Here is a 9,069-nt window from a genome sequence, read left to right as displayed (position 1 = left end):
TTTGACTTTGTGAAAAGGGTGATTTAAGTCATTAGATTAGTCAAACAGAAGTCAGTGCTGCATTTTCTTAATAGACCAGAAGAATAAACATAGAAATGTGCACAGTGCTGATCTCCAAAGTTATGAGCATCCGTCCTTTCTGCAAACAGGTGATAACATTGTACAGACTGCAGGGCAAACACGAGCTGACCGATGGTGTGAAGGACCTTTTAATTGATCGTTCTCATAGGGAAATGCCAGTTTTAAAGTTTCTCTACCTTGACATTCTTTTAGGGTGGTTTCACACTTTAAACACTTTTTTTTTTTTTTAACCAAACAAACTGACTGGTAGGAAATTATAAGACTCCCTACAATTTTTTTTTTTTTTTTTTTATAGTGGGTGGCAATTAATTTAAGCAAACAAACTGACTGGTAGGAAATTATAAAATGCCCTACAATTTTTTTCTTTTTTTTTTGTAGTGGGTGGCAATTAAGTTTCCTGATTTCTATTTTTTCATCCCCTTTTTTTTTTTTTTTTTAATCACTGCCATTTATATAGCTGCATGCTCTGGGTGACACATGATCTTTAGTATTTGTGGCAAACTATGGAAGTAGGAGTCAGCGTATGTTCCATAGGATATCTGGCTAAGGGTATAAATGTATTATAGCATGAAATTGTGTTTAAGCTGTTTTGGAGTCTATTTGCATCTGGTCACATGTCCTCTCAATAATTTACATATACACCGCCTGTCCAAAAAAAAAAAAAAAAGATTCTCAATGGGGTTAAGGTCTGGACTCTGTGGTGGCCAATCCATGTGTGAAAATGATGTCTCATGCTCCCTGAACCACTCTTTCACAATATGAGCCCGATGAATCCTGGCATTGTCATCTTGGAATATGACCGTGCCATCAGGGAAGAACAAATCCATTGATGGAATAACCTGGTCATTCAGTATGTTCAGGTAGTCAGCTGACCTCATTCTTGGAGCACATACTGTTGCTGAACCTAGACCTGACCAACTGCAGCAAATCCAGATCATAGCACTGGTCCCATAGGCACTAGGCATGATGGGTTCATCACTTCATGTCACGGTGGGGAGTGGGGGAAACCCCCCCCCCCCCCCCCCCCCACCCGTACAATGTAAAGAGATAAAGGGTAGCTGCTAGGCCAGTACACCGGAATAAGGGAGCAGGTCACCTCCTCAAGCATCCCTAAATCTGGCCCTGTTCTCTTAACTGTATGAGCCGGCCCATACGCTGGAACCTCAGAACCATGAAATCCCTGAATTTCCCTGAGATTAGGAGACAGGGACCAGAGACAACCAGGTTCATCCAAGATACGGATGAACCAGAGTCTCCACAGGCCTAGCAACAAAGGGAAAAGGAGAGACCATTCACAGCAAGAGGATCAGCAGGTAAGAACAACAAGACAATTCACTTACCTGCCGAAGCCTCCACAACTGGAACCCGTACATCAGTACAGGAGCCTGAACACACAGCAGGTCACAGTACAAACAACCCACACAGGAATCCAGCATACCAACTCTGCCAGAGCCCCCCATGCTCACACAGGGCATGGCAGCCACCAAACATTTAAGTGATCGCTGATCACGATCATTCAGGATTTTTTTCCTGCCACATTTCTTCCTCGAATACGATGGGTCCCCACTATCCTTCCAGTTTTTAATAATGCGTTGGACAGTTCTTAACCTAATTTTAGTAGTTTCTGCAATCTCCTTAGAGGTTTTCTCTGCTTGATGCATGCCAATGATTTGAGCCTTCTCAAACAGACTAACATGTTTTCCACGACCACAAGATGTGTCTTTCGACATGGTTGTTTAAGAAATGAGAAGCAACTCATTGCACCAGTTGGGGTTAAATAACTTGTTGCCAGCTGAAAGATAATCGCCCATACAGTAATTATCCAATTGCTTAGTTAAATCCAGGTGGCGACTTTTTTTTTGGACAGGCAGTGTATATTCTGTATCCATGCCTACTAAGGATACTTTCACACTAGAGTCTTTGCTGGCTCCGGCAGGGCTCAGCAAAAACACTTCCGTTACTGATAATACAACCACCGGCATCCGTTAACGGTTGTATTATCTTTAACATTGCCAAGACGGATCCGTCATGAAGTCCAAGTCAATGGGGGATGGATCCCTTTTCTATTGTGTCTGATCGTGTCAAAGTTAAACGGATCCGTCCCCATTGATTTGCATTGTGGGTCATGACTTGCTCCGTATCCCATGACGGAAGGAAAACCGCAGCATGCTCTCCAGTATGGGAACGCAACCAAATGGAACATAATGCATTTTGGTGCATTCCATTCTGTTCAGTTACGTTTTGTCCCCATTGACAATGAATGGGGACAAAACGGAAGCATTTTTCTCTGGTATTAAGACCCTATGACTGGTCTCAATACCAGAAAATAAAAACGCTAGTGTAAAAGTAGCCTAAGCTGATAGGGTCTTCCTGCTGTAACATTTCTGTTGTGTTCAGCACTGTGAGCCGACCATGTATGCAAAACGCCGTACATGTACGGCAGGGGAAGCTGTGCCAGACAGTGCTGGCCAGTTCGCAGAGTTCGCCAGCGAAAACATGCGGGCTGCCATCTTTAGTAAGGTTGACTCACCCGTCCGGCGATGCACAGGTAAGCCCTTACCTGTGGCGGGAGCCGGTCTGAAATCAAACGCAGTCACCGGGAGCAGGCAGTTCCAAGAACAGCCCGATGAAGGCCCCTGGCGGCTGATCTCGGAACTGCTGCTCCCTGTGACTGTGTTTGATTTCAGACCGGCTCCCGTCACAGGTAAGGGCTTACCTGTGCATCGCCGGACGGGTGAGTCAACCTTACTAAAGATGGCAGCCCGCATGTGTTCGCTGGCGAACACTGCGAACTGGCCATCACTGGTGCCAGAACGCATTCCGCCGTACATGCACGGCAGGCTGATCGGGCGGGTGCAGGAGCTGCGCCCCCTTGATCACTGCAGGGGCCCGGCTGTATCTGCCGGCATTGCTGTAAACGGATTAACCCCTTCTATGGCGAGGTCAGCACTGACCGCGGCATAGAAGGGGTTTGCTGCAGGTTAGGGAGCCCATCGGGTCCCCGCGCTGCTGTGGCGGGGACCCCATGTGTGACAAGGCAGCCTGATGCCGTGCAGAGACTGCCCAATGCCTTGCACGGCATCGGGACCTGCCTTCTATGCGTGGCGAGGAGATCCAACCTCAGGCTGGGTCTCCTAGGCAACCTGTTAGTGTGTTAGGCTACATACACAGCACACCGTGTGCTGTCCACATCAGTATGTCTGTTCCGTAGCCCCGCAAAAAAATAGAACATGTCCTATTCTTGTCCGTTGTAGGCATTGTTACAATGGATCCGCAAAAAAAAAACGGATGGCATACGGATGTCAAACTTTTTTTTGCGGAACGCAAAACACATATGGTCGTGTGCATACTCAGTGTAATACATTAACAGGTAATGCATTACAATATAGATGTGTTGTAATGCCTTACAGAGGGGATTAGACCCACAAAAGTTGAAGTCCCAGAGAGGGCCAGAAATAAAGTTTAAAAAAAAAGGGGTTTTTAATAAAAAAAAAATTGTTTCAAGTAAAAAAAGAAAAAAACGCCTCTTTCCCCAGATTTTATAATAATAAATAAGAAAAAAACACACATATTAGGCATCGACGCGTCCGTAATGGCCGGCTCTATAAATATATCAGATGATTCTCCCCGCCCGATAAACACCATAAAAAAAAATAAAAACTATGTAAAAAAAGCCATTTTTGTCACCTCACATCACAAAAAGTGCAACACCAAGTGATCAAGGTGTATGTCCCACAAAATGGTACCCATAAAACCGTCACCTCATCCCACAAAAAATGAGCCCCTACATAAGAAAATCGCTCAAAAAATAAAAAAAAACTATAGCTCTCAGAACATGGAGACATTAAAACAATTTTTTTGTTTCAAAACTGCTATTATTGTGTTAAAGTGAAATAAATAAAAAAGTAGACATATTAGGTATTTCCGCGTCCGTAACAACCTGCTCTATAAAAATATCACATGACCTAACCCCTCAGGTGAACACTGTAAAACAAAATTAAATAAAAACTGCCAAAAAAGCCATTTTTTGTCACCTAACATCACATAAAGTGCAACACCAAGCGATCAAAAAGGCATATGCCTCCCAAAATAGTACCAATCAAACTGTCACCTCATCCCACAAAAAAATGAGACCCTAACTAAGACAATCGGTCAATAAATAAAACAGCTATGGCTCTCAGACTATGGAGACACTAAAACATAATTTTTTTGGTTTAAAAAAATGCTATTATTGTGTAAAACATAAATATATAAGAAAAAGTATACATATTAGGTATTACCACGTCCATAACGATCTGATCTATAAAAATGTCACATGCCCTAACCCCTCAGGTGAACGCTGTAAAAATAAATAAATAAAAACTGCTAAAACAACCAATTTTTTAGTCACCATGCCCCATAAAGTGTAATAATGAATGATCAAAAAATCATATATACCCAAAAATGGTACCAATAAAAACTTCAACTCTTCCTGCAAAAAACAAGGCCCTGTACAAGACGATTAGCAGAAAAATAAAAAAAAATATGGCGTTCAGAAAATGGAGACACAAAAACATTTTTTTTTTTCAAAAAGGCTTTATCATGTAAAACTGAAACAAAGAAAGAAAGTAGACCTATTTGATATCATTACGTCCGTAACAACCTGCTCTATAAAAAATAGCACAATCTACCCTGTCAGATGAATGTTGTAAAAAATAAAAACTGTGCCAAAACAGCCATTTTTTGGTTACCTTGCCTCACAAAAAACGTAATATAGAGCAATTAAAAATCATATGTACCCCAAAATAGTACCAATAAATCTGGCACCTTATCCCCTAGTTTCCAAAATTGGCTCACTTTTTGGGAGTTTCTACTGTAAGGGTGCATCAGGGGGGCTTCAAATGAGACATGGCATCTAAATACCAGTTCAGCAAAATCTGCCTTCCAAAAACCATATGACATTCCTTTCCTTCTACGCCCTGCCGTGTGCCCTTACATCAGTTTACGACCACATGTGGGGTGTTTTGTTAAACTGCAGAACCAGGGTAATAAATATTAAGTTTTGTTTGGCTGTTACCCCTCGATGTGCTAAAGAAAAAAATGGATTAAAATGGAAAATCTGCCAAAAAAGTGAAATTTAGAAATTTCATCTCCATTTTCCTTTAATTCTTGTGGAACACCTAAAAGGTTAACAAAGTTTGTAAAATCAGTTTTGAGTAACTTGAGGGGTGTAGTTTCTACAATGGGGTCATTTACGGGGGGGTTTACACTATGTAAGCCCCACAAAGTGACTTCAGACCTGAATTGGTCCTTAAAAAGTGGGGAATTGCTTATAAAATTCTAAGTCTTCTAACGTACCAAAAAAATTAAATGACATTTACAAAATTATCCAAAGATGAAGTAGACATATGGGGAATGTTAAGTAATAAATATTTTATTAGGTATCACTTTCTGTTTAAAAAGCAGAGAAATAGAAATTTAGAAAATTGCTAATTTTTCCAAATTTTTGGTAAATTTGGGATTTTTTTAATAAATAAAGGTGAAATATATTGACTCACATTAAGGACTATCATGAAGTACAATGTGTCACGAGAAAACAATCTCTGAATGTCTTGAATAAGTAAAAGCGTTCCAAAGTTATTACCACATAAAGTGACACATGTCACATTTGTCAAAATCAGTCTGGTCCTTATGGGGAAAAATGGCCCGATCCTTAAGGGGTTAAAAAGCAAATAAATTGCAAAATCATTATAATAACTTTTATTTCCACAAATGCACTGGAAATATTACACATTCAATTCCAGTCAATACAATAGCAAAATGTATCCAGTTTGTGTTACTCCTTTACAGAAAGTAAAGAAAAAGGAATATTAGGCAAAAAAAATAGCAGTGACAGCATTTTTCTTAAAAAAAAGAATCAAAAATGTAATGTATAAGCTGAAAAAATGTTTGACTTCACTTTGAATTACTGAACTAACATTTAGTGGCATAACCATTGTTTCTAAAACTGCTTGACATCTGTGTTCTGGCACTTTAGAAGAAGTGCTCCTGTCCAGAACGATTGGACTACGTTCCACAGTTGTTCTGCGTTTTTAGGTTTTGCCTTATAAACTGCATTTTTTATGTCAGCCCACAAGTTCTCTATGGGTTTGAGGTCGGGGGATTGGGCTGGCCACTCCATTATCTCAATCCTGTTTGTCTGTAACTAATGGTGGATGAACGTTCCTGCAAACGCTCATTCCCGACAATCTGCCCATCTAAAGGTGCAGCCGATCACACAGTGAACGAGTGAAATGCTCGTTCATCGGGTGAAACTATTGTTAGAGCATGCAAGTAAATTATCATTTCTGGGCAGCAGATCATGCTGTGTAAAAATAGTGTAGCTGTGTGAGAACGAGCGATAGCTTGTCCTCATACTGTTGAGGTGATCGCTGCATGTAAATGCAGAGCTTCACCCCCACTGGATGAGCAGCCAGTTGTTGGGAAGGAACACTTCCTTCCCGATAATTGGCTGCTCCTCTGCACATGTAAATCCACCTTAAAATGTTGTTTACTTATTGGTGTGTTTTGGGTCATTGTCGTGTTGAACTGCCCATTTCAAGAACATTTCTTCTTCGGCATAGGGCATCATGATCTCCCTAAGTACACTGCTCAAAAAAATAAAGGGAACACAAAAATAACACATCCTAGATCTGAATTAATTAAATATTCTTCTGAAATAATTTGTTCTTTACATAGTTGAATGTGCTGACAACAAAATCACACAAAAATAAAAAAATGGAAATCAAATTTTTCAACCCATGGAGGTCTGGATTTGGAGTCACACTCAAAATTAAAGTGGAAAAACACACTACAGGCTGATCCAACCTTGATGTTATGTCCTTAAAACAAGTCAAAATGAGGCTCAGTAGTGTGTGTGGCCTCCACGTGCCTGTATGACCTCCCTACAACGCCTGTGCATGCTCCTGATGAGATGGCGGACGGTCTCCTGAGGGATCTCCTCCCAGACCTGGACTAAAGCATCTGCCAACTCCTGGACAGTCTGTGGTGCAACGTGACGTTGGTGGATAGAGCGAGACATGATGTCCTAGATGTGCTCAATTGGATTCAGGTCTGGGGAACGGGCGGGCCAGTCCATAGCATCAATGCTTTCGTCTTGCAGGAACTGCTGACACACTCCAGCCACATGAGGTCTAGCATTGTCTTGCATTAGGAGGAACCCAGGGCCAACCGCACCAGCATATGGTTTCACAAGGGGTCTGAGGATCTCATCTCGGTACCTAATGGCAGTCAGGCTACCTCTGGCGAGCACATGGAGGGCTGTGCGGCCCTCCAAAGAAATGCCACCCCACACCATTAATGACCCAATGCCAAACCGGTCATGCTGGAGGATGTTGCAGGCAGCAGAACATTCTCCACGGCATCTCCAGACTCTGTCACGTCTGTCACATGTGCTCAGTGTGAACCTGCTTTCATCTGTGAAGAGCATAGGGCGCCAGTGGCAAATTTGCCAATCTTGGTGTTCTCTGGCAAATGCCAAACGTCCTGCACGGTGTTGGGCTGTAAGCACAACCCCCACCTGTGGACGTCGGGCCCTCATATCACCCTCATGGAGTCTGTTTCTGACCGTTTGAGCAGACACATGCACGTTTTTGCAGGGCTCTGGCAGTGCTCCTCCTGTTCCTCCTTGCACAAAGGCGGAGGTAGCGGTCCTGCTGCTGGGTTGTTGCCCTCCTACGGCGTCCTCCACGTCTCCTGATGTACTGGCCTGTCTCCTGGTAGCGCCTCCATGCTCTGGACACTACGCTGACAGACACAGCAAACCTTCTTGCCACAGCTCGCATTGATGTGCCATCCTGGATAAGCTGCACTACCTGAGCCACTTGTGTGGGTTGTAGACTCCGTCTCATGCTACCACTAGAGTGAAAGCACCGCCAGCATTCAAAAGTGACCAAAACATCAGCCAGGAAGCATAGGAACTGAGAAGTGGTCTGTGATTACCACCTGCAGAACCACTCCTTTATTGGGGGTGTCTTACTAATTGCCTATAATTTCCACCTGTTGTCTATCCCATTTGCACAACAGCATGTGAAATTGATTGTCACTCAGTGTTGCTTCCTAAGTGGACAGCTTGATTTCACAGAAGTGTGATTAACTTGGAGTTACATTGTGTTGTTTAAGTGTTCCCTTTATTTTTTTGAGCAGTGTATTTTGATATGATCAAACTTATCCATGGTCCCTCATATGCAATAAATAGGCCCAACAGGGTGGTATGAGAAACATCCCCATATCATGATTTCTTGCCCAACAGGGTGGTATGAGAAACATCCCCATATCATGATTTTTGTACTATCACGCTTTTTATTCTTCATAGTGTACTATGGCTTGAATTCAGTGCTCAGGGGTTGTCTGACATACTGTCTGCGGCCACTAGACCCCCCCAAAAAAAATCATTGTTTGCAGGCGGCAGATCGTGGATTCTAATCACGATCTGCTGCCTGCAAACAATGATTCAGTATAGGGAAGAGCGATGGCATAATGATTGCTGTTTCCTATACTGAGGAGATCACACTGCATGTAATACCTGCTGTCTCTGCTAGCGAGCAGACGATTGTTGGGAGGAACGCTTCCTTTCTGACAATCGCCTGTTGAATCGGGCTGTCTATTTCAGCCTTTACTTGTCACGGTCATATTGGTGTTTGACCATGACGCGGTTGCCGTGCAGACTGGTTGCCAGGGGCAACGTGTAGTTTGTGGTTTGCACGTGCATTTCCCCTTTAAGGTGTGCCTCCCTGCTGTTTGGTGAGCAAGGGGTTAATCTTCTGGCTAGTGGGGATTAAGGTGTTTCCTGGGTGTGGCCGCAAGCTTGATATAAACCTGTGGCTTGCTGGGTGCAGTTGTACTACAGCCTTGCTTGGTGTTGGAGCTTTGCTCCTTGCCTGGGTGTTTCTGCCCAGTCCTTGAGGGCCACCTTATGAAACATAAATTGTCCTCCCTTATGTACCTTTA

Source organism: Bufo bufo, chromosome 1 (genome assembly GCF_905171765.1).
Source record: "Bufo bufo chromosome 1, aBufBuf1.1, whole genome shotgun sequence".
Taxonomy (NCBI): domain Eukaryota; kingdom Metazoa; phylum Chordata; class Amphibia; order Anura; family Bufonidae; genus Bufo; species Bufo bufo.
This window is presented reverse-complemented; position numbering follows the sequence as displayed.